The 27,440-nt window shown below is 40.5% G+C and overlaps 1 long non-coding RNA gene across 2 annotated transcripts in view; it reads right to left on the reverse strand.

The window, feature by feature from the left end:
• LOC306650879 overlaps positions 1 to 27,440 on the reverse strand; it is a 72,679-nt gene that overhangs the window by 26,777 nt on the left and 18,462 nt on the right. The window contains exon 2 of one of the 2 annotated variants that reach the window (XR_013761049.1): positions 2,846 to 2,964. The exons of the other annotated variant lie outside the window; for it this stretch is intronic. This is a non-coding gene — a long non-coding RNA (uncharacterized lncRNA). The remainder of the gene's footprint in view (positions 1 to 2,845; positions 2,965 to 27,440) is intronic. 2 annotated transcript variants of the gene reach the window in all.

Consider the following 27,440-nt stretch of genomic DNA (forward strand, 5'->3'; position numbering starts at 1 on the left):
CCAGGCGGTCATTGGGTTTTATTGATGTAACATCTAGATTTGTTTGCAGCATTTTCTTTCCTTGTTTTCTCATATTGTTCAGGTATCAGTGGACCGCTGAGATATTGCAGATTTCCTCTATTGACTTACAATGTCCCTGAAGATTTCTATATATATCCCCCCTTAGCCTTCAGTAGGCTGAAGTCATGAAGGAAGTTGATAATGCGGTGCTCCACAAGGAAGCTGCCTCTCTAGGAGTGGTGGCCTTCAGGTGGGGTATAATCCCTGCTAGTGGGCAGAGGTGCCTCCACTTGTTAACCAATGGTCATCCAAAGGGGACCTAGGCTGCCGGCTGAGGCACGGCCTGTTTGGGCCTGAGTCTCTGGTTTTACCGTCCTTGTGGGGAAACCTCACCCAGCAGGGAAGACTCACCCGGTGGGGAGGTCTCGCTGGTCAGTTCCCTCCTAGAGGTTCCCCTCAATTTACAGCTACCGCCTGGGCTGGGCTGCCTTCCTCTGCAAAGTTCCCAGGGGCCCGGCCCTACCTCCTGGGCCTGGGAGCCTCACCCTTCGCAGATGAATCTCCTTAGGCTGCCCCTCCTCAGAGAATTTGCCCGCAGGCCTGGAACCTTCGCTCCGCCCTAAGCCTGTCTCTGTGCGGCTCTTCCACCCAGAAGCCTCCTAGATCCTGGGACCCTGCTCTGCACCTAATCGCCTGGCTGTGTGGCCCCTCCTCTGAGCTGCCACCTGGGGCCCCGAACAATCGCTCTGAGTCCCAGAGACCCGCCACAGGCCTCTTCCTCCAGACAGCCGCCCAGTATTCTGGTGCGGTCACTAGGAGTCCAAGAAACTCACTTCGTGCCTCCTCCTCCCACCAACCACCCGTAGCCCTGGGCAATCAATCACTCCGAGTCAAAGTGACCCTCACCGTTCCTCCTCCTTCTCCAGATAACCCCCCGGGTGTTCAGGAGCGGTCGCTCTGAGTGGCTCTGAATCCACGTGACCCGCTGCACGGGTCCTCTGGGCAACTGCCCAGAGCTCTGGTGTGGCCACTCAAGACCAAGCGTCCCACCACGCTTCTCCTCCAGGCAGCCCCCCTGTGTTCAGGAGCGGTCGCTTTAAGTCCAAACAACTCACCACTCGCCTTCTCCTCTGAGCAGCCGCCTGGAGCGCTAATGCAGTCACTGCGAGTCCAAACGACCCGCCGCGCTCCTCCTCCTCCTCCTCCTACTCCTCTGGGCAGGCCCCGGGGTTCAGAAGTGGTCAGAGTCCAAACAGCTCGCCACGCAGCCCCTCCTCTGGCAACCGCCTGTAGCTCTGGTGTAGTCACCTGAATCCAAGCGGCCGCGCTCCTCTTCCTCCTCCTTGTCCTCAGGGCAGGCCCCGGGGTTCAGAAGCGTCGTTCTGAGTCCAAACAGCTCGCTGCGCAGCTTCTCCTCTGGCAACCGCCTGCAGCTCTGATGCAGTCACTCCGAGTCCAAGTGGCCACGTTCCTCCTCCTCCTCCTCAGGGCAGGCCCCGGTGTTCTGAGTCCACACAGCTCTCCTCGCCACTCCTCCCCTGGGCAGCCGCCGGAGCCCCAGTGGTTGCTCCGAGTCCCAGCGCTGTGCCGAGCGGCCTCCTTTACGGTGCTCCCAGCTGTCGGAGTTCACTGCTCCAGCGGGGGGAGGGGCGTCTCGCCGGCAGACTCTACGTCACAAAGTTTCCTGCGTTCCGGGACCACTGTCCCATCCGGGATGCCTCCCCAGGGGGTGAGAGTCACCTGGCTGCTTTGAGTTGGTCCCAAGCGTCCCAATATCTCCTCTTTTGAATCCTGAGTCCTGGAGCAACATGAAATGCAGCCACCCTCTAGGCCGCCATCTTGAAAAACCCCTAAGATATATTTTAAAGATAGAATCAAAAGAAATTGCTTTGGGTGCAGTGGCACACGCCTATAATCCCAGCAGCTCAGGAGGCTGAGGCAGGAGAACCAAGAGTTCAAAGTCAGTCCAAGGAGCAAGGCCCTAAGCAACTCATTGAGATCCTGTTTCTAAATAAAATATTAAAAAATGACTGGGATGCACCTTGAAGGGTAAACTCCCCTGGGTTCCATCAAAAAGAAAAAAGCTTTAAAAAATCTACTTTCGGGCTGGGGAGATAGCTCAGTTGGTAGAGTGCTTGCCTTACAAGCACGAGACCCTGGGTTTGATCCCCAGCACTGCAAGAAAAAAAAAACTACTTTCACCAAATAGAAATAAACTGATTTGTTTCTTGAATAATTTTTAAAAAATCATTAAGTATATCATTAAGTATCCTTAGATCAAAATGGCAATAAAATAGGCAAAAATTATTCTAAAAAAAGATAATAAACTCTCTAAAAAGAAATTGCTTATGGATTGAATGTAGAAGGTGGAATTGAGGATGACTCACCCAAGGTTTTGGTTGAGTGATTATTTGATTGACACAGCATTTTACTGGGATCAGCTCAAGTGAGCAGGGCACAGGGTAAAGGCTGTGCACAGGGATTAAAAGTTCAGTACTGGACATGTTAAGTTTGAGATGGGCTTAGTCTTCTTGACTCTGGATAAGGCAAACATAAGGTGGTTCTTTATGAAAATAAGTGTGGCCTAAATTGGCACAACTATTTGAGAACTAATAACAGTGGACAAAAAGAGGGGAAATTGTAAAAGACCTCCCCAAAATAAAATCATCATGTTTGAAACTTGCAAATAATCACACTATGAGGTAGGCACAGGATTATTGCTGTATTGTAATAGACAAGGAAACAAAACTAGTAGAAACAATTCATCCTAAACTACACAGGTAATTAAGAAAGAAGCTAGGGTTATACAAATTGCATCATTTATAATAAATGTGGAAAAGATTACCTTATTTTTCTATGACCTTGTCTCCCACCTCTGAATCGGTCCTTCTATGTTCTGGCTGATGAAGTAAGGGCTGGGACTCTACAGATATTTCTGCTTTGCCAGACGTTCACTGTTAGGCTCTGCCAGCAGAGGGCGCAAGATAGAGACAGTAAATCTGGAGAAGAGACTCTTCCCCTTGTACTTTCTACACTTTGACCCTACTAGTTTCTTCCCAGAGAGGAAAATCCCCCTGCCCCTCCCTTGAGGTCTGGTTCTCAGAAGCCTTCTTTAAGTTTATAAGTTTTAATAAATCCAACCTTTTCTTTCTGTTCAGTCATGACAATTTATCATTCTTGTTTTATCCTTTCAGACATAAAAGATTTTTGGAGGGTACTGGGGACTGAACCCACAGGTGCTTTACCATTGGTACTTTATCACCCCTAACCCCCCTTTTTTGTTTTGATACAGGGTCTCTCTGAGTTTCCTAGATTGGCCTGTAACTTGTGATCCTCCTGCCTCAACCTCCAAAGCACCTGGGATTACAGGTGTGCACCACCTGACTTGACTTCCTAATTAAAGATACTTTATATTAAATTGTTTAAATGATTAATGTGTCATCTATCTGATGACACCCGTGGCTTATACATGTCTGAAAAGTGGAAAATACCAGTAAATGTAACTTATGAATATACATGCTAAATCCTAAATAAAATTTTGTAAAGTCAACAGCAAAACTGTTAAGACACAGCCTGTGGCCATGACACAAACCATCCTAGTGGAGCAGGCCTAATTCACTAAACCATTTATTTATTCAGTAATTTAATATATTCTTATGCAAGGCACACCTAGGAATAGTGAGGGCAAGCGTGATCAAAACCAGAGTCTCTTCCTATGTGGACCTTACCATCTGAAAGGGAAATCTGATGTTGCTTAAATAGTCATATGAGCATGTACTCCATGACAGCTTTTAATAGGGTAGGTGGCATGGTCAGGAAGGTCAGAAAAATCTTAAGTGAAGAAGTAACACTTGAACTGAGATCTACAGTATGCATAAATAGCTTCCCAGGCAGAGAGAAGGGAAAAGAGGAAGTCATTTGCTAGGTGAGAGCATAGGTTAACAAGGGAAAGTGCAAGAGCCAACATGCCAAGAGTAGAAAGAGTGAAAGGGAGTGACCTGGAAGAGGGAGGCTGGAGAGGTAAGAAGGGGCCATGTCATGCCACAATCTGTGGGGCATGGTGAGGACTTTTACTTTCACTTGAAGCTACAGTAATCAAGGCAGTGTGGCATTTGTATGAGGATAGACATATAAAACGGAACAGAATCAAGACTCCAGAAACAAATCCAAACATCTGTGGCCAATTGACTTCTGACAAGGATGCCAATAGCATCAAGTGGGGAAAGAATGGCCTCCATAATAAATGGTGCTCTGACAAATGGACATGAGTCAGGCCCTCACCTCACACCATATAATAAATTAAGACAAAGTGAATCATGGACCTAAATGCAAAAGCTAAAACTTTAAAACTCTTACAAGAAAATATAGGAGTGCATCTTCATGACCTTGAATTAGGCAAAGAGTTCTTACACAACATACCAAAAGCACAGTGATTAAACAAATAATTGATCGGGCTGGGGAGGTAGCTCAGCTGGTAGAGCGCTTGCCTCAAAAGCACAAGGCCCTGAGTTCAATCCCCAGTACCGCAAAAAAAAAAAAAAAAAAAAAAAAAAAAATTGATCAACAGACATTTCTCAAAAGAAGCAAAAATGGCCAAAAACTATATGAAAAATAGTTCAACATCTTTAACTGAAATCACCCAGAAACCACTCCAGATGCAGGAACTCATGCAAGAGATTTTATTAAGTGGACAGGCAGAGTGTCTGCCCACAGGGTGAGAGAGAGAAAGAGAGAGAGAGAGAGAGAGAGAGAGAGGGAGGGGAGAGAGAGAGGAGAGAGAGAGAGAGAGAACAAGCGAGAGAGCAAGTGAGAGTGAAGAGGGGGGAGAGAGAGAGAAAAAAAAGTGAGAGAGAGAATGCGAAAGAGTGAGAGCAAGGGAGAGAGAGAGAGAGAATAGTGAGTGGTGGAGTTATTCTTTTTTTTGGGGGGGGGGTGGTGCTGGGGATTGAACCCAGAGCCTGTGCTTATGAGGCAAGCACTCTACCAACTGAGCTAGATCCCCAGCCCTTGGAGTTATTCTTAAGTTGTCAAATTTTGCAGGCCAATAACAACAGACCAATGACTGATGAGAATGTTCACAGGCTGACGAGTGGACCAATGGCTGGACCAATCACAGACTGATGGTCTGGGTTGTAAAATGGTGTGTGTGTGTGTGTTGGGGGGTGCAGAATACTGACAGCAGCTGATGCCAATATTCCTCCCTCTCTGTTTTTATAGATACCAGGGGATGGGACAATGGTCTTTCTTCTGTAGCTTCTTCCTGCTGGTTAGGGGTGAAGAGTCTCATTCCTATAAAAAAAGATGATTAGGAAGGGCTTTAGGTGGGAGCAGAGTTTTTGGAGCCAGAGGTGTCAATAATGAATTGCAGGTCTCGGCTTTGGGTGTCAGGGGCTGGTAGTCTTGAAAGAGAAGCAGTTGATTGATTGATTGGTTGGTGAACTTGTGTGTGTCCACCAGCTCTGGAACTTGTGTATCTTATTTTGTAGGAACTTCTGTAGGCAATTTAGCAGGCATGGTCCTGTTTAGGAAGATCTATAGACCTTAAAACGACCAAAAATTTCTGACTCTGGCAGTTTCCTGCCTAAGAATCTCTTTTGTAACCTCCAATCTTACTTATTCTTGGGGCTAACACAAGTGTAGTTCTTAAGTTCCAATAAAGGAACTATTGTATTTCCTTTTAAACCCAGTTATGGCTGTATTTTGGTTATAACTGTTTTTGCTATGTGTTCAAGACCAAGCTGGTCAAATTGACCTTGTTCCTATCTGCTGTTAAGTGTCAGCTGAGTTCCCACAAGGGTTACTCGTGGAGAACTTGGGAGCAGCTTCTTAGCTCTTTTAGGTAGGGTCTCCTTGGTGAGGTGGCTTCTTTTGGAAGCATCAGGGATGTCTCCCTTTTTCAATGACCCTCCTCTTTGCAGCAGGTGCACTGATCGGTTTCTCATACTCTAGTGATCTCATCAATCTCCCTGATTGGGAGTTCGTGTGGCCCAGAGTTGCAAAGATCCTTAGAGAAGCTCTCCCATTCCCTGGGTTCAGGCTGACTCAGAGGGCAAGAGCCAAATACTGGTATTTGGCCCCTGTATTTTAATCTCAATCTCTTAAGTTTGATCTTAAACATTCAGCAAGCAGTCTCACCAGTCATAAAGTAAAAGCTTTAACTTTAATGTTTATGACTTTGCAGTTATTTATCCCCCTTTATTTAATTGGGGTCTATATTATCTTATCTGTCCTATAGGTGATGGCTTATTATCTCAAATTAGGTCATTTGTTCTTGAAGTAATACTTCTGCAAACATTAATCAGGCAATAGTTATAGAGTTTACAAGGAAAATACAAAATGGAATCAACAACAGTAAAACATTTAGTTTGTGTTATACCTATCTTGAATTTTGTCTGAGCTATACATTATATCCCCTATTTGAGATCACAGTGATTTTACAACAAAAAACAATCTTTTGAATATAACTTTAAATAAGTTGAAGTCTGGCTTATTTTGGAGCCATTCTGACATGTAATAAGGTGGAATGAAGAGCCTTATCTCAGTTGATGCAGGGCTATTTACAAATCTTAGGTATAAGTGTTCTAGTTCTGAAGCTGATCTTTGCCTCTTTCTTAATTGTCATTTTAAGAAGTTTACATATATTGTTTCCTAAGTCTATGTGAATGTTAGTTAACAAGATGACATTACATCCAAAACATAACCAAGGAAAGGCTGATAGAGTTTTAACTTTCCTTTTGTGTGGCAAAGTGGCAAAATGCTTTCATGTTTCAGGATATTAACCTTGAAACATATCAGGCTCTAACAGGTCCTGTTAATAGAATATTAAATGATATAAATAAATCCCCAATACTATTCTTATTGACATAAAGAGAGGTGAGAGCAAAGAGAAGAGAATGTTTGAACACAGGGAACCTCTACTGCTTGCTGCTGTGGTGACAGAAGTTGTGTAAGTCCCATTCTCCAGCCAAGAGGAGTCTAACTTACATTGGGGTCAGACTGTGTTGCAATGGAAAACAAGCCTGTGAGGTTTGAGATCTGAATTCAAATGAAGAGGCCAAATGTTTTTGAGGAGACAGCCAAAGGGGTGTGGGTCGCAGAGAATTTTAGATTGGGAAGAGCCCATGGTTAAGAGTTCTCAGGAACCTGGAGAAGGGAATAGGAGAGGAAGGGGCATTCCTACAACCTTTCTGATTTCCCACATAGGAGCAGTCCATCAGTGAGGGTTGTCACCATCCTTCACAGACCCCAGTCCTTCACAGACCCCAGTGCTGGGGTTTACATAGAGTGAGATATATATATATATATATATATATATATATATATATATAGAGAGAGAGAGAGAGAGAGAGAGAGAGAGAGAGAGAGAGAGAGAGTGTGAGTGTGAGAGTGAGTTTAGGGCCACCATAGAAGAGCTCCAAGTACTCACCGCCAGTAGAGGGAAGGTTGTCCAGAGTCAAATTCTGTGGTGGATGAGGAGGTCAGCAAAGGCAAGAGGCAGAAACACCCTATAGTGGATATTGGAAAGGGAGGAGGGGACAGTCAAGGCAGCTTGGATCCCCATGAGGGGAAAGCCAGCAGGTAATGACCGTGGATCCCATTCCAGGTTTCATCACAGACTTTCTTATCTAGAAACATTTTCTCCCTTCTGCCTAATACAAAGTAACTATCTTCGAGTGAATGTGTAATGATTTCAGAGAAGAGCTACGTTCTGGAAATTTTTTTTTCTGTAATTAGAGAAAAGGGTAACTTCTACATGGTTTACAATTTAAAGATATAAAGAGAGAATTAAGTTTGACTTCATGTTTGAAGTGACATACTACAGTTAGTTTAGGTTTAAATTCTTGATGAACTTGTACACAATGCATCCATTTGGATTCTCATGGGAGAGCCAGGAAAGTGTTAAGGCTTTATAGGAACATGCTCTTTTCTTGCCAGGTACTTGATACTAAAGAAAAACATCTTTTTCCCCTTCTACTAAATATATTTTTGTATCTAGAACCCTTTATATTTTTTGTTCACATTCTGAAGCTCATGAAATTTCTGAATTTAGATAAATTATGATGAAATATTTTGTTATGTACAGTACTCTGATTGAAACACAGTTGAAATTTTTCGATCCCTTTGTATATAGAACGAAACCCTTTAGGACTTACGTCTTAGTAACCTTGTTTTTAGTTATGACACAAAGCAATTTTTTAAGGAGTTAGCATTTTAACTTTGTAAATTAATCAGATGTCTCTAAAAAACACATTTGCATAATCCCATACATGTCAAATCTGATTTAAAAACCAAGATATCAGACAAGCGTATTGAACAGTATCTGCCGTCTCTTTCCTGTTGAAGAAAAGTCCTAGAAACAATTAATATTAGACATTTTATAGACATCAACATTTTATCAATTTGACCACTCAGAGACTTGTGAAGTAAGTAATTTCAAAGCTATTCCCAAGACAACAGCCAGGCCCCGTAGGACCCCTGGCCAGACTGACTGATCCCCGTCCCCAGGAGCCCTCAGCCTGACCGATCACTCCCTGCCTCTGGGGCCCTAATATCAACTGACTGCTCCCTGCTGACAGGACCCCCAGACCAACTAACTGTGCCCTATCACCAGGACCCTAGACCAACTGATTGCACCCGGCCTCCAGGATCCCATAACCACACCAAACACACCCGACCTCCAGGACCCCAGCCTGACCAACCGCATCCCACCTCCAGGGCCTCCTGCTGACCACGTCCAGACCCTGAGCTGCAGCTCCCCATTTGCCAACACATTTCGAAGCCAGAGTGGCCATCTTGGATAATCCTGGAAGCCGTAGCTCCGAACTTTAGGTGGGGCAAATCCCATCCTGAGATGCCTGCTGGAAGCTTGAAGCTCAATGTCAGGTACCTCTCATGCATCAGGCTACTGAACACTGGGAGGTTTCATTACTATATGACTGTTATACTGTAGATTTTCTTTATTCTCCTTACTGAAAAAATTTTTTATTTCTTTACGTTTCTTCCTCTCCTTTCCTTTTGTTTACCTGTTCCCTCAGAGTCTCTCCCTTTTTTGCATGCTAATATCCAATTTCTTTTGATTACACTCTCACCCTTTCTATTATCTAGAACTTCTGTATATTCTTTTCTTATCCCATTAACAGCCACATTCTCCATCCCTCTGCATCCTCTTTGTCCTCCATTAGAAACAGCAGACCTTATTACAAATCTGTTTGTTTTACCGAAGATAATATTTGAACTCATTCTGTTTATTATGACAATTTAGTTGTTGTCCTCAGAGGGGCTTGTTGGTCTAGGATTGCATACTGTCTGAATTGGGCATGGCTAATATTGATCTCCCCTTAAAGAAAGGGTTTCGGAAACTTATAGGGCCACTATAAGCCTATAGGAGGAAATCTGCAATACCCCAGATCTGCAATGCTAGAGGAGAAGATACATGAACAACATGAAAAAACAAGGGAAGAAAATGATCAAAACAAATCTAGATTCTATATTAATAGAATCCAATGACAGTATGGTAGAAGAAATGTCAGAAAAGGACTTCAGATTATACATGATTAAGATGGTTCGCAAAGCAAAGGATGAGATAAGAGAACAAATGCAGGCAGTGAATGATAATACCAATAAGCTGAAAGAGCAACTGCAGGAAGCAAAAAGATCATTTCAACAAAGAGATAGAGATTCTCAAAAACAAAAACAAAAACAAAAACAAAACAAAACAAAAACAGAAATCCTTGAAATGAAGGAAACAATAAACCAAATAAAAAACTCAATGGGAAGCCTCACCAAAAGACTAGACTACTTGGAAGACAGAACCTCAGACAATGAAGACAAAATATTTAATCTTGAAAATAAAGTTGCCCAAACAGAGAAGATGGTAAGAAATCATGAACAGAATCTCCAAGAACTATGGGACATCATGAAAAGACCAAATTTAAGAACAGAGATACAAACCAAAGGAATGAACAACCTATTCAATGAAATAATATCAGAAAACTTCCCAAACCTGAAGAATGAAATGGAAAATCAAATACAAGAGGCTTACAGAACACCAAATGCACAAAATCACAACAGATCCACACCAAGGCACATTATAATGAAAAAGCCTAACATTCAAAATAAAGATAGGACTTTGAAGGCCGTGAGAGAAAAGCATCAGATTACATATAGGGGGAGACCAATATGGATAGCAGCCGACTTCTCAACCCAGACTCTAAAAGCTAGAAGGGCCTGGAACAACATATTTCAAGCTCTGAAAGAACATGGTTGCCAACCAAGAATCCTATACCCAGCAAAACTAACCTTCATATTTGAAGATGAAATAAAATCCTTCCATGATAAACAACAGTTAAAAGAATTTACAAATAGAAAGCCTGCACTACAGAATGTTCTCAACAAAATATTCCATGAGGAGGAAATAAAAAACAACGATGTAGGTCAGCAAAGGGAGGTACTACCTTAGAGAAAAACCACTCAAAGGAGAAACCAAGCCACCTTAAAAACCAAAAATAAGCCAAATGACTGGGAATACTGTGGCGGGCGAGACCCGGGGCCCAGGGTTACACCACGTGCATCTAAAGATAGTGACTGGCAGAGAGCAATCGGCGTCCTGATTATGCCTGGAGAAAGGCAGGAAGCATTTACAATTGGCTGTATGATAATCAGTTCAGCCGCCTAGCGCATGGACAGATATACTTTACATGTATGCTTGAGCGAGTGATCGCTTGACCTTTAACAGAATTGGATGGACATATCTGGTTACAATTGCTTATGCATGAGACTGCTTATATATTGAGGGTGTTATCTGAATAAAGGAGAAGCTGCTTCATGAACTTCTGAAGAGTACGTGTCTTTTGTCCCACTGGTCGGGCGGAAAGAGCAAGAAGCGATAGGGAGCAACCCGGGCAAGAAGCGGTGGTAATCAGTAAGTGGTGGCCCGGACCGGGATCAGATGAGGATCAGACTGGGAATTGGTGAGAGCTCAGGTAAATAAAAGACAGTTTCGCTAGCGTAATTAACGAGAAGGTTTCCCTATTTGAGGAAACGGTTGCCTTAAGGTTTTAACTGAAGATTCCCCTAGAGAGGGAATATTGACAGAAGATTCTCCTAGAGAGGGAATATATTGAAAGGCTGTCCCAAGAGACAGCAAAGGACGTCCTATAACAAATATGTGTTAGTTGTTAATTGTGTTACCTTTTCTTGTTTGGTTTCTGTTTGTTGTTGTTGTAGCGATGTGTACATTAGTTCATTTCTGTCTGACTTCCAAAAAACCAAAATTTCAAAAACAGTTAAGAGAAGGGGAAAAGATATTAGAAACTGTAGAAAAAGAACAATCAAGTAGAGCTTCTAAAAGAGAAAGCAGATGTTCAGACCTCTGTGCCTCCGCCAGAGCAGTATTAACTCCAGAGATGGGAGGACAGCCAATACCTACTTCGGCTGTCAGCCCATTACCTAAAGGAACAGTGGGACTAGTTCTGGGGAAGAGTTCTTCTGCTTTAAAAGGATTAAATATTGTCCCTGGAGTTATAGACCCTGATTTTACAGGAGAAATAAAAATCCTTGCTTCTTCACCAAGAGGTGTAGTAATAATAGCTCAGGGTGATCGCATAGCACAATTGTTGGTCTTACCCAGTTGCTATGATCAATATCCATCAAAAAATATTATTAGGGGAAATAAAGGATTAGGTTTTACTGGCCAAAATATGGTCATGTTAACATGGGGTTTAAAAGATAGGCCTATGACAAAGTTAATGATAGAAGGCAAAAGTTTTGAGGGCTTATGAGATACTGTGGCTGACAAAAGTATTATCAAAATTACAGAATGGCCCAAAGCCTGGCCACTTCAACAGGCAGATCAGACTTTAAGGGGATTGGGTATGGCTTCCAATCCTAACAAAAGCGCAGCCATATTAAAATGGAAGGTGGCTAATCAGAAGTTATGTTCTGATGCTGCCTGATGTAATGCAGTTGTGGGCAATCCTCAATGGAATCTAAACATGCTGACAGGCCAAGGACCATATGAAGGGCAAGGTAATCAGATTAATTTCCACCCCAGTGTGTATCAACAAATTAACCCTCAACTTTTAATCTATCATTATATGGATGATATTTTGCCAGCTCATAAGGAAAACCTGTCTTAGAGCAATGTTATAATTCCTTACTAAAGTCACTGGAAAGATGGGGCTTACACATTGCCATTAATAAAGTACAAATCACAGACACCAAAAACTTCCTGGGATCTATCATAAATCAAACTATGGTTAAACCCATAAAAATTACCATTCAGGTGGACAACTGAATGGTAATTTTTACTACTTTAAATGATTTTCAAAAACTTTTGGGTGATATTAATTGGATTAGACCTTACCTTCATTTACCCACCTCAAGTTTGGGCCCCCTGTTTGATATTCTTAAAGGTGATTCTGACCCTCTTTCTAAGTGAGTGCTTACCCCTAAGGCTCGAACAGCTCTCAAGCTTGTTGAAACAGCTATAGAAAAGGCTCATCTTGATCGTATTGACCTAACTAAGCCTTTATCATTCATTGTCTTGGCCACAAATAAGTTACCCACAGGAGTGTTTTGGGTAAAGGGTCCTATTCTATGGGTTCACATGAATTATGCCCCTAACAAGGTCTTAGGCTTGTTTACTGAATCTGTGGCAGAATTAATCCTTAAGGCATTAAAAGTATCCCTTTCCACCTTTGGATCACATCCCTCAACTATCACTACTCCATATACTACTGATCAGATACAATATCTTATTAATAATTCAAATTCATGGGCTATAGTCTTTACTAGTACTTCTGCTGTGTTTGACAATCATTTGCCATCTGATCCTCTTCTCCAATTTTGGAGTCAACATCCTATAATTTTTCCTAGTCACCCAAAAAGAACCTATTACAGGAGCTACCCTTATATTTACTGATGGATCAAAAAACGGTATGGGTGCTATTACTATAGATAATGTTACAGAAACATTGTTGTTTAATACTCTATCTGCACAACAAACAGAACTATTAGCAGCTATAGAAGTATTCAAAACCCACCATGAGCCTTTTAACCTATTCTCTGATAGCAAATACGTTGTTAATGCTGTTCAAAATTTAGAATTAACTGGTCTGATTTCCCTCACCTGTACTATTACTAAATATTTGCAAAGTTTACAAAAACTTATTTGGGACAGAAAAAATTCTTTTTTTATTGGGCATGTTCAGGCTCATACTGGCCTTCCAGGTCCTTTAAGTTTACACAATGATTTAACAGACATGGCTACCAGAGACCCACACATCTTTAATATGCTTGAAAATGCAAAAACTTTTCATTCCAAATTTCATGTAAATGCTTCCACTCTATGCACATGCTATAAAATTACTAAATGTGTTACACTTATTCCTAACCCCTTGTTAGGAGTAAATCCAAAAGGGCTTCAGCCCAATCATATTTGGCAAATGGATGTAACTCATTATTCAGAATTTGGAAAACTACAATTCATTCATGTGTCTATTGATACCTTTTCAGGATTCATTATGGCCTCTGCTCATACTGGAGAAAAAACCAAAGATGTAATAACACACTGTTACACCCTCTCCATCCTGGGAGTTCGCAAACAAATTAAAACAGATAATGGTCCTGGATATACGTCCCAGGCCTTTAAACAATTTTGTTCCACCTTTGGTATTCAACATGTCACAGGAACTCCCTATAATCCTACTGGACAAAGCATTGTTGAGCATGCCCATTTAATGCTTAAAAACATGCTTTATAAACAAAAAGGGGGAATAGGGGCATCATACAGATCCCCAAAAGACAAATTGTCTGTTGTCTTGTTCATTTTACATTTTTTAAATCTTGATTCTTAGGGCCGATCGGCTGCTGACTATCATTCAGAGCCTAATAAAAAGCATCTACCTCAAGTGCTCTGGAAGGACATTCTATCAGGACAATGGAAAGGCCCAGATCCGGTATTAATATGGACCCGAGGGTCTGTTTGTTTTCCCACAGGACGTACAATCGCCAATTTGGGTGCCGGAGAGATTGGTCAAGGCCTCAACAGAGACCCAAAAACAGGAAGAAGATGAGGAGGCTTCTCCTGCTGATGGTGCTGGTGATTTCTCACCAAGTTAATGGAGGAGACTCGTGTGAACTATGGGGGATAGTGAAGATGTGGCCCTATCCTGTACCCCTTACCAACTCCTCTATTCTATATCCTCCTATTTTTACAACAATTGGCCACATTTCTGCAGTCCACCGTTCAGTGCAGAAAAGAATGGTTTGGGTTTTTGTCCAGGGGAGGTCTCTTGTGTGTTGTATCTGCCCTGTGCATATACAAAATGCATATACATCCACGCAGAGGAACAGCCATTATTCGTCAAGCTCTCATCGCAATTGATGCTGGCTCATCCCCCCAAGTCTGGTTAAAAATGCTGGACCGGTAGTTAAAGACGGATAAGATTCATGGGGAGCTCATACCAACCTAAGACAGGAAATGAGGACTAGAGCCTCATTGTCCAATGATGGGTAAGGATGTTGCTGTGCCGTGGAAAACTAAGACAGGCACGGTCCCTTTTATAAACAGAAAGGGGGAGTTGTGGTGGGTGAGACCTGGGGCCAAGGGTTACGCCACGTGCATCTAAAGATGGCGACTGGCAGAGAGCAAACAGCGTCTTGATTATGCCTGGAGAAAGGCAGGAAGTGTTTACAATTGGCTGTATGATAATCAGTTTAGCCACCTAGCGCATGGACAGACATACTTTACATGTATGCTTTAGCAAGTGATCGCTTGACCTTTAACAGGATTGGATGGACATATCTGGTTACAATTGCTTATGCATGAGACTGCTTATATATTGAGGGTGTTATCTGAATAAAGGAGAAGCTGCTTCATGAACTTCTGCAGAGTACGTATCTTTTGTCCCGCTGGTCGGGCCGAAAGAGCAAGAAGCGGCAGCGAGCCGCTTGAAGCAACCCAGGCAAGAAGCGGCGGAAATCAGTAGAATACAAATCATATCCCAATAATAACCCTGAACATTAATGGCCTAAACTCATCAATCAAAAGACACAGACTGGCAGAATGGATTAAAAAGAAAGACCCAACAATATGCTGCCTACAAGAGACTCATCTCCTAGAAAAAGACATCCACAGACTAAAGGTGAAAGGATGGGAAAAAATCTACCATGCACATGGACTCTGTAAAAAAGCGGGGGTTTCCATTCTTATATCAGATAAAGTGGCCTTCAAGCCAAAGTTACTCAGAAGGGATAAAGAAGGACATTTCATACTGCTTAAGGGAACCATAAATCAGGAAGACATAATGATAGTAAATATTTATGCCCCCCAAAATGGTGCATCCCTGTACATCAAACAAATCCTTCTCAATTTCAGGAATCACATAGACCACAACACAATAATTCTGGGTAACTTTATCACACCACTGTCACCACTAGATAGATCTTCCAAAGAAATCCAACCAAAGAAACCATAAAACTCAATAACACAATCAGTAACCTAGACTTAATAGACATATATAGAATATTCCATCCATCAATGAGCGAATTCACTTTCTTCTCAGCAGCACATGGAACCTTCTCGAAAATAAACCATATGTTATGCCACAAAGCAGCCCTTAGGAAATGCAAAAAAATAGAGATACTGCCTTGTGTTCTATCAGATCACAATGGACTGAGAGTAGAAATCAATGACAAAATAAAAAACAGAAATTACTCAAACATCTGGAGACTAAATAATATGCTATTGAATGAAGCATTGATAACAGAAAACATCAGGGAGGAGATAAAAAAATTCTTAGAGGTAAATGAGAATGATGACACAACATATCAAAATCTCTGGGACACTATGAAAGCGGTACTAAGAGGAAAATTCATTGCATGGAGCACATTCCAGAAAAGAATGAAAAGTCAACAACTAAATGACCTAACATTACGGCTCAAAGCCCTAGAAGAAGAAGAACAGAATAACAGCAAAAGTAGTAGAAGACAGGAAATAATTAAACTCAGAGCAGAAATCAATTAAATTGAAACAAAAGAAACAATTCAAAAAATTGACAAAACAAAAAGTTGGCTCTTAGAGAAAGTAAACAAAATAGACAAACCCTTAGCCACACTAACAAAGAGAAGGAGAGAGAAAACTCAAATTACTAAAATTCGTGATGAAAAAGGAAATATCACGACAGACACCACTGAGATCCAGAACATAATGAGAAGCTACTTTGAAAATCTGTATTCCAACAAAACAGAAACTACTGAAGACATTGACAAATTTCTAGAGACATATGCTTCTCCCAAACTGAACCAGGAGGACATACACAATTTAAACAGATTAATATCAAGCAATGAAATAGAAGAAGCCATTAAAAATCTACCATCCAAGAAAAGCCCAGGAACAGATGGATTCTCAGCCAAGTTCTACAAGACCTTCAAAGAAGAACTCATTCCAATACTTCTCAAAGTATTCCAGGAAATAGAAAAGGAGGGTACCCTACCAAACTCATTCTATGAAGCTAATATCACCCTCATACCCAAACCAGGCAGAGACACATAAAGGAAAGAAAAATTTAGACCAATATCCTTGATGAATATATTTGCAAAGATTCTTAACAAGATATTGGCAAACCGTATCCAAAAACATTAAGAAAATTGTGCACCACGATCAAGTGGGGTTCATCGCTGGAATGCAAGGATGGTTTAACATCCATAAATCAATAAACGTAATCCGTCATGTTAATAGACTTAAGGATAAGAATCATATGGTTATTTCAATTGACACAGAAAAAGCGTTTGACAAAATACAACACCCCTTCGTGCTCAAAACACTAGAAAAATTAGGGATAGTGGGAACATTCCTGAACATTGTAAAGGCTATTTATGCTAAGCCCATAGCCAACAACATTCTTAATGGAAAAAAACTGAAAGCATTCCCTTTAAAAACAGGAACAAGACAGGGATGTCCTCTTTCACCACTTCTATTCAACATTTTCCTCGAAACTCTAGCCAGAGCAATTAGACACACTAAAGAAATTAAAGGGATACGAATAGGAAAAGAGGAACTTAAGCTGTCACTATTTGCTGATGACATGATTCTATATTTAGAGGATCCAAAAACCTCCTCCAGAAAACTTCTAGACCTCATCAATAAATTCAGCAAAATAGCAGGCTACAAAATCAACATGCATAAATCTAAAGCATTTTTATACACAAGCGATGAAACATCTGAAAGGGAAATGAGGAAAACAACTCCGTTTGCAATAGCCTCAAAAAAAATAAAATACTTGGGAATCAATCTAACCAAAGAGGTGAAAGATCTATACAATGAAAACTACAAAACATTGAAGAAGGAAATTGAGGAGGACCTTAGAAGATGGAAAGATCTCCCATGTTCTTGGATAGGCAGAATTAATATTGTCAAAACAGCCATAATACCAAAAGTGCTATCCAGATTCAATGCAATTCCAAATAAAATCCCAATGATGTCCCTTAGAGAAATAGAACAAGCAATCATGAAATTCATGTGGAAGAAAAAGAAACCCAGAATAGCTAAAGCAATCCTTAGCAGGAAGAATGAAACAGGGGGTATCGCAATACCAGAACTTCAACTGTACTACAAAGCAATAGTAACAAAAATGGCATGGTATTGGCACCAAAATAGACAGGTAGATCAACGGTACAGAATAGAGGACACAGACACAAACCCAAATAAATAACAATTTTCTCATACTAGACAAAGGTGCCAAAAATATGCAATGGAGAAAAGATAGCCTCTTCAACATATGATGCTGGGAAAACTGGAAATCCATATGCAGCAGAATGAAACTAAACCTCAATCTCTCACCCTGCACAAAACTCAACTCAAAATGGATCAAGGACCTCGGAATCAGACCAAAGACCCTTCATCTTATAGAAGAAAAAGTAGGTTCAAATCTTCAGCATGTTGTCTTAGGATCAGACTTCCTTAACAGGACTCCCATAGCACAAGAAATAAAAACAAGAATCAATAACTGGGACAGTTTCAAACTAAAAAGCTTTCTCTCAGCAAAGGAAACTATCAGTAATGTGAAGAGAGAGCCTACAGAGTGGGAGAAAATCTTTGCTACTCATACTTCAGATAAAGCATTAATTTCCAGAATATATAAAGAACCCAAAAAATTCTACACCAAGAATACAAATAACCCAATCAATAAATGGTCTAAGGAAATGAACAGACACTTCAGAGAAGAAGATCTACAAGCAATCAACAAACATATGAAAAAATGTTCAACATCTCTAGTAATAAGAGAAATGCAAATCAAAACTACCCTAAGATTCCATCTCACCCCAATTAGAATGGCGATTATCAAGAATACAAGCAACAATAGGTGTTGGTGAGGATGTGGGGAAAAAGGTACACTCATACATTGCTGGTGGGGTTGCAAATTAGTGCAGCTACTCTGGAAAGCAGTGTGGAGATTCCTTAGAAAACTTGGAATGGACCTACCATTTGACCCAGCTATCCCACTCCTCGGCCTATACCCAAAGGACTTAAAATCAGCATACTACAGAGATACAGCCACATCAATGTTCATAGCTGCTCAATTCACAATAGCCAGACTGTGGAACCAACCAAGACGTCCTTCAATTGATGAATGGATAAAGAAACTGTGGCATATATATACAATGGAATATTACTCCGCCATAAAGAATGATAAAATTATGGCATTTGCAGGCAAATGGATGAAATTGGAGAATATCATGCTAAGTGAGATAAGCCAATCTCAAAAAACCAAAGGATGAATGATCTGTCTGATAAGTGGATGATGACACATAATGTAGGGTGGGAGGGGGGCAAGAATGGAGGAAGGAGGGACTGTATAGAGGGAAAAGAGGGATGGGAGGGGTGGGTGGGAAGGAAAAAATAACAGAATGAATCAAACACCATTACCCTACGTAAATGTATGATTACACAAATGGTATGCCTTTTCTTCATGTACAAACAGAAACAACATGTAGCCCATTTGTTTACAATAAAACTAAATTTAAAAAAATAAGTTGCAAAGGTTGAGATCCTTCTGCCTCAGCCTCCAGCACCACTAGGATTACAGGCTTGCACCACCACACCTGACTCAATTTTTTTGAGTAATCACCATGACTTCATTAATGTGTTTAATTTCTATTCTTAATGACTTTTATATTAATACATATTCATATAAAATGCTAAAAAGAAAAAAAATCACCGTTAACATTTTGGTTTATTTCCTTAGTCACTTCTAAACATTTTAGCATTTCTTCAACATATATGTGAATGACTACCACACACATGTACTGTAATATATTTTTAGGGCAAAGCTAAAAATGTACTAGAGAAAGAGCTAAAAGCCTGTGTCTTGTCTTCTAAGACTTCAGAGTAGTGGTCCTCTCATCGTACTTTACAAAAATATACAATAATTTTTCCTATGAATACTGTGCTCCAGGAATGTACAGCCTAAGAGGAAGAAGGTATGAATTTAAAAAGTTAATTTCAAGGTAAAAAATAACAAGTACCAGGGAAAGAAATTTCTATGGAAGAGGAAGATGTGATTTTTGCTGATCATGTCCCCTTCCCAAGATGCTGCCTTCCCAGGCTGAGTCATCCCTATTCTGCATCATCTTATAAGATGTACTATGATTATCCAAAAAAGAAAAGGACTCTAGATCAGCTCTTTTCCTTGGCCACACGTTAGAATCACCTGGGGTGCATTTCATGATTTTTTTTTTTGGGGGGGTGCTGGGGATTGAACCCAGGGCCTTGTGCTTGTGAGGCAAGCACTCTACCAACTGAGCTATATCCCCAGCCCGCATTTCATGATCTCATGCTGCGTACAATGGACCAATTAAGCTAAAATCTGGGAGCAAGGACTCAAGTATCAGCATTTTTAAAACTTCCCCAGGTTTATATTATATGCATATATGAACATGGCATGATGAATCCTGCTATTGTGTATAATCATAATGCACCAATAAAAAATAAATATAAAATATAAAGAGATGCACAAAACCTAATAGAAAAGAATTCCAGAAGATTGCCATGGCAACAGCAATAGGATCTGCTATAATGAGATTCACTGGCTTCTTTGTGTAATTGATCCATATTCCTATTAATAACATCATCTATGTTGCCTGAATACTTTTTGGAAGCATGTATCTCATCTTGGGAATTCTTGAGCAAGTGAGAGTTTGAGAAGCTCATGGAGCAAAAATTTGCCTATAAAAAAATTCCCCAGGTGATTCCAACAAGCAGGCATGGTTCAGAGTTAACAGACTATTATTGTATTCAAAGACCTATGCTAAATTCTAGCACTGTAAAAAACATAAAATGTGTGCCTGTATATGGAGGTACTTTGTTTATTAATAACATGCTCCTCTTACATGAAGTAATATTTCCTTGAACATTTCTGTCCATTCAACCAATTAAACAGGTTGTTTGTCATTAGAACTTATAACTGTTTGTACCTTATTAATTGCCTTCTCCATCAGAGCTAGCATACTTAAGATGCAAATGGAAACTGCAAGTTCAAACCTACCCAAAAGTTAATGATTTATTCTCCTCCAGTTATTGTAGAAAGATGATTTTTTGATAACACATGTTTATTTCAAAACAAAGGAGATATCTGCTATAAAGATTCCAATTTTCATTTCTTTTACCTAGAATTCTACAATTATAGTTGCCTTTTCCGAAGTTTTTATTTGTAAAATAATTTCAAACTTACAGAAAAGTTGAAAGAATAGTAGAAAGAATTCCCATATACCCCCTTTACCCAAATTCATTAAACATTTTGCCATACTTGCTTTATTATACTCTCAGATAGATAGATGTAGATAGCTACAGATGGTGTAGATCTGTAATAGAGTGTTTATCATGTCCCTTTACTCCCTAAATACTTCAGAGTGTACTTTCCAAAAATAAGAAACTTCTCTCACATAACAACAGTTCAATTATAAGAATCAGGAAATTTAATGTTGATATCAAACTATTTTAAATCTATAACTCATATTCTACAGTTTCCAACTATGCCAATTATGTCCTTTCCAGCACTTTTTTCCAAGCCAGGACCCAATGCAAGAGTACACATGGCATTTGGTTGTCATGTCTCTTCAAGGTCCTTTCATCTGAAACAGTTTCTCAACCTTCCTGCCCTTTCATGACACTGATGGTTGCGAGGAATATGAGCCAGTTATTCTACAGAAGGTCCTTCAATCTGGATTCGTATAATATTTTCTTATAATCAGATTGAGTTGTACATTTTTAAAATATATTTTTAGTTGTTGATGGACCTTTATTTATATGCAGTGCTGAGGATTGAACCCAGTGCCTCACACGTGCTAGGCAAGTGCTCTACCACTGAGCCACAACCCCAGCCCTGAGTTGTGCATTTTGATGGGGATATACCTAAGAAATCTTGTGTTATTCTTGGGGTGTCACACGAGGAGTTTCATGAAGTCAGAATAAAATTCTTGGTGCTTGGAGCAGATTATCACCACTGTGAATGTCTCCTAACTTGTCCTACTTAGACCCCCAAGTCCCTTTCAGTCAGTCTCAACACAGAAACCTGAGCAATTCTTTATCAAAATGTCATCATGTCACTCCCAGTGCACTCAGAGTGAAAAGCTAATGGCTCACAGGGCCTTACCTGAGCCCCCCACCCACCTTGTTGACCTCTTCACCCACCTCTTACCTTAGCTCACTGACCTCTCTGGGTTGCTCTGCTCCCTTCCCACAAGAACAAAGCAAGCTCACCACCTCCCTTGAGGATTTTTTTTGTGCTAGTTCCCTTGGCCTGGGACACTGTGTTCCAGATATCCATGTGGTGCCTTTCCTCCCCCATTTCAGATTTCTGCTTAAGCTTCAAGTGAGGGTTTCTCCAATCACCCCCAACCCCGCAAAAATCTTCCCTGCTCCCTAGTAACCCCACTCTCCATCTCACTTTCCCACTTTATTTTATCTCCGGATCCTTATGACCATCCGGCATACATGCAGGCTTCTTTGCTTTATCTGCTCCATCCAACTGGAATGAAAGGTTACGAGGGTAGGCTTTTTGTCCATTTTGTTCACTTATGGATTCCCAGTGCCTACAACATGCCCGGTACACAGAGCTCAGTAAATGTGTATGTGTGTCTGAGTGAGAGAGAGCCCGCCTGCCAGCCAGAAACAGAGGGTCAGAACAGACAGAAACAAAGACAGATAAGGTTGAGATCAGATAAGGTTGAGAGGTAGGCTGGAACTAGTTTCTCTTGGCTCTCTGGCAGGAAGGATTACTATTTATTTTTTTATTTTTTTGGTACCAGGGATTGAACCCAGGGTCACTTAACTACTGAGCCACATTCCCCAGCCCTTTTTGTATTTTACATAGACACAGGGTCTCCCTATATTGCTTAGGGTTTCACTAAATTACTCAGGCTGACTTCGAACTCCTGCCTCAGCCTCCTGAGCCACTGGGATTATAGGCAGGAAGGATTTACTACAATGCTAAGGAAGCTTAAAGAAAGGTCCTAAGGTCATATATTTACATTTGCAAAGGTAAGATGCTTAAAACTGATCAGGTAATAGCACTATTCCATTCCATTTCCCCCTCCATTGCACATCCCATGATGGCTTAGGCTGTGTCCATTTGTTTAAACTGAACCCTCTTTCCCAGAATTCTCTGCCTTGTGTGGTTCCAGGTTAGTACAGGACACTACAGACATTTTGTAGGCAATGAAAGGCAAATCTACACCAGCCACCAGCAGGCATCTTTTTTTTTTTTTTTTTTTTGGTACTGGGGATTGAACCCAGGGGCACTTAACTACTGAGCCACATCCCCAGATCTTTTTTATTTTAAGACAAGTTCTCCTTAAGTTGATGAAAGCCTCCCTAAGTTGCTGAGGTTGGCTTTGAACTCACCATCCTCCTACCCCCACCCGAGCCACTGGGATCACAGGTATGTGTCATCATGCCCAGCTAAATATTTTTTATTTGTTCTAATTAGTTATACATGATAGCAGAATGTATTTTGACATATAATAAATATATGGAGTATAACTCCTCATTCTGATCGTACATGATGTAGAATTATGTTGGTCACGTATTCATATATGCCCATATGATAGTAATATGCAATTCATTCTATTATCTTTTCTATGTCCCTCCTTTACCTTCATTCCCCTTTTTCTAATCCAAAGTACTTCTCTTCCCTAACCCCCTCCCTTATTATGAAGTTAGCATTCATATCAGAATATATCAGAAAAAACATTTGGCCTTTGGTTTTCTGGGATTGGCTTATTTCATTTAGTGTGATAGTCTCCAGTTCCATCCATTTACCAGCAAATGTCATAATTTCATTCCTTTTATGGCTAATATTCCATTGTGTATATATAACATTTCCTTTTTTTTTTGGATACCCAGGATTGAATTCAGGGGCTCTCGACCACTAAGCCAGATCCCCAGCCCTATTTTGTATTTTTTTTAGAGACAGGGTCTCGCTGAGTTGCTTAGCGTCGTGCTGTTGCTGAGGCTGGCTTTGAACTTGAGGTCCTCCTGACTCAGCCTCTTGAGCGGCTGGGATTACAGGCGTGCGCCACCATGCCTGGCTATATACTACATTTTTGTGGTCCATTCATCTGTCGAAGGGCACTTGGATTGGTTCAATAGCTTAGCTATTGTGAACTGAGCTGTTATTGATGTGGCTGCATCACTACAGGATGCTGATTTTAAGTACTTTGGGTATGAACAAAGAAGTGAAATAACCAGGTCAATTAGTGGATCCATTCCAAGTTTTATGAGGAATTTCCCTGCTGCTTTCCAGAGTGGTTGCTCCAATTTGCTGTCCCACCAGCAATGTATGAGTGTACCTTTTTCCCCACATCCTCACCAACATTTATTTTTAATTGTATTCTTGATAGTTGCCACTCTGACAGGAGTGAGATGGAATCTCAGGGTAGTTTTAATTTGCATTTCTTATTGCTAGAGATGTTCGATATTTTTTTCAAATATTTGTTGACCATTTGTATTCATATTTCTTCTTCTGTGAAGTGCCTATTCAGTTCCTTTGCCCATTTATTGATTGGGTTACTTGGTTTTATTGGAGTTAAATTTTTTGAGTTCTTTACATACCCTGGAGATTAATGGTCTGAGGTGCAGGTGGCAATGATTTTCTCCCATTCTGTAGGCTCTCTCTTCACGTTCTTGGTTGTTTACTTTGCTGTGAAGAAGTTTTTTAATTTGATTCCATCCCACTTATTGATTCTTGATTTTACTTCTTGTGCCTAAATCTTTATGTTCTTTTTTTTAATTTTTAGTTGTCAATGGATCTTTTTTTTTAAATTTTATTTTTGTTGTAAACAAATGGGATACATGTTGGTTCAGTTTGTACATGGAGTAACAGCATACCATTTGCATATTCATATATTTACATAGAGTAATGATGTTTGATTCATTCATGTTATTTTTTCCCCTTCCCCCCACCCCTCCCACCTCTCTTTTCCCTCTATACAGTCCCTCCTTCCTCCATTCTTGTCCCCCTCCCACCCCCCATTAAGTGTCATCATCTGCTTATCAGTGAGATCATTCGTCTTTTGGATTTTTGAGATTGGCTTATCTCACTTAACATGATATTCTCCAATTTCATCCATTTGCCTGCAAATGCCATAATTTTATTATTCTTTATAGCTGAGTAATATTCCATTGTATATATATATATATACCACAGTTTCTTTATCCATTCATCAGTTGAAGGGCATCTAGGTTGGTTCCATAGTCTGGCTATTGTGAATTGAGCCTCTATGAACATTAATGTGGCTGTATCTCTGTAGTATGCTGATTTTTAAGTCCTTTGGGTACAGGCCAAGGAGTGGGATAGCTGGGTCAGTAAATGGATCTTTTATCTTATTTATTTATATGCAGTACTGAGGATCGAACACAGTGCCTCACACATGCCAGGTGAGTGCTCTACCACTGAGCCACAACTCCAGCCCATTTATGTTCTTAAAGAGGTCCCACAAACTGCATAAGCTTCAGTACTTTGGAGACCTAGATAATCCTCTGTTCTTTAATATGAAGATGGAGAAGTTGGATTTAACCCGGGAGACAACTAGAAACCCATAACAGAATTCTGGCAGAAGAATGAAATAATCAAACCTGTACCAAGTGGTGTTGTACTGGATGAAGTAGGGGCATATCAACTTTTGAAAGCTAATAGAAATTTTCAGAAATTTTACAAGGCTCTTGTTATGTCCATAACTTGAAATCAGCCATTGTGGAACTACTTTTTTAACCTATGGGTGCCATCCCACTGAGCTACATCCACACAGTCCTTATTATTTTTTGAGACAGGGTCTTGCTAAATTGCCCAAACTGGGCTTAAACTTGTGATCCTCCTGCCTCAACCTCTTGAATTGCTGGGATTACAGGCATGCAACACCATCTGTGGCTCATTGTGGGACTACTTATACTACCCACAGAAAATAGCAAAGGCTATATATCAGGTCTCCCCCTTCCTGGAAACTTGGTCATTAAAACATATACCAACATCACATAGGTACCAAATGATTACATTGGCCATAAATGTTCATGGGAAAATATCCCTGGCATTAATTTTTCTTTTATTTTCTTTTTTTATTTTTTGGTACTGGTGATTGAACCCAAGGGCGCTTAACCACTGAACCACATCCCCAGCCCTTTTTATATTTTATTTAGAGACAGGGTCTCATTGAATCGCTTAGGGCCTTGCTAAATTACTGAGGCTCGCTTTGAACTTACAATCTTCCTGCCTCAGCCTCCAGAGTTGCTGGGATTATAGGGATGTGCCAATGTTCCAAGCGAATTTACTCTTTTTTTTATTGTAAACAAATGGGATACATGTTGTTTCTCTATTTGTACAAGGAGTCAAGGCATACCATTTGTGTAATCATAAATTTACATAGGGTAATTTTGTTTGATTCATTGTTATTTTTTCCCTTCTCCCCCCACCCCTCCCACCCTCTTTTCCCTCTATAGTCCTTCCTTCCTCCACTCTTACCACCCTCCTTATCCCTATCCCTAAACCTAACCCTAACCCTAACACTAACCCCTCCCACCCCCCATTATGTGTCATCATCCGCTTATCAGTGAGATCATTCGTCCTTTAGTTTTTTGAGATTGGCTTATCTCACTTAGCATGATAGTCTCCAATTTCATCCATTTGCCTGCAAATGCCATAATTTTATCATTCTTCATGGCAGAGTAATATTCCATTGTATATATATGCCACAGTTTCTTTATCCATTCATCAACTGAAGGGCATCTAGGTTGGTTCCACAATCTGGCTATGGTGAATTGAGCAGCTATGAACATTGATGTGGCTGTATCTCTGTAGTATGCTGATTTTAAGTCCTTTGGGTATAGGCTGAGGAGTGGGATAGCTGGGTCAAATGGTGGGTCCATTCCAACTTTCTGAGGAATCTCCATACTGCTTTCCAGAGTGGCTGCACTAATTTGCAACCCCACCAGCAATGTATGAGTGTACCTTTTTCCCCACATCCTCGCCAACACCTATTGTTGCCTGTGTTCTTGATAATCGCCATTCTAATTGGGGTGAGATGGAATCTTAGGGTAGTTTTGATTTGCATTTCTCTTATTACTAGAGATGTTGAACATTTTTTCATATGTTTGTTGATTGCTTGTAGATCTTCTGTGAAGTGTCTGTTCATTTCCTTAGCCCATTTGTTGATTGGATTATTTGTATTCTTGGTGTAGAGTTTTTTGAGTTCTTTATAGATTCTGGAAATTAGTGCTCTATCTGAAGTATGAGTGGCAAAGATATTCTCCCACTCTGTAGGCTCTCTCTTCACATTACTGATAGTTTCCTTTGCTGAGAGAAAGCTTTTTAGTTTGAATCTATCCCAGTTGTTGATTCTTGCTTTTATTTCTTGGGCTATGGGAGTCCTGTTAAGGAAGTCTGATGCAAATTTACTCTTAAGTATAACTGATGGAAATGGGAGTTAGTGAGGGAAAATGTGTAGAAGGTGTCATATAAGAGAAGGTGCTTAAAAGCTTTGGGCACCTGAAGAAGAGAAATTCAAAAAAGGATCAGAACTTTCAAGACAAAATTATACTCACCCCTCCCCTTTGCCTAAAATGAATTCTACTGACCTTCAATTCCATATGGGTGGTAGTGGTGGTGGGGATGAGTTTGTGTGTTGCATGTCATGCTTTGGCCATTTTAGGAAGCACTGATTATGGCATGTGCAATTTAATATTCTAAACTGGGTTTAGAATCAGAATAAAAGATCATTGCTTTTGCCTCTGGGAAAATTAAAAATGTACATTAAATAAATATAAAGATATATACTTTCATTGATATTCTAGTATGTGCGTGTGTGTGTGTATGCACACACATGCACACGTGTGCAGGCTGGGGATAGCATACAAGGTTTTGCACATATTAAGCATGCACTCTACCACT

This window comes from Sciurus vulgaris (assembly GCF_902686455.1).
Source record: "Sciurus vulgaris genome assembly, chromosome: X".
NCBI classification, from domain to species: Eukaryota; Metazoa; Chordata; class Mammalia; order Rodentia; family Sciuridae; genus Sciurus; species Sciurus vulgaris.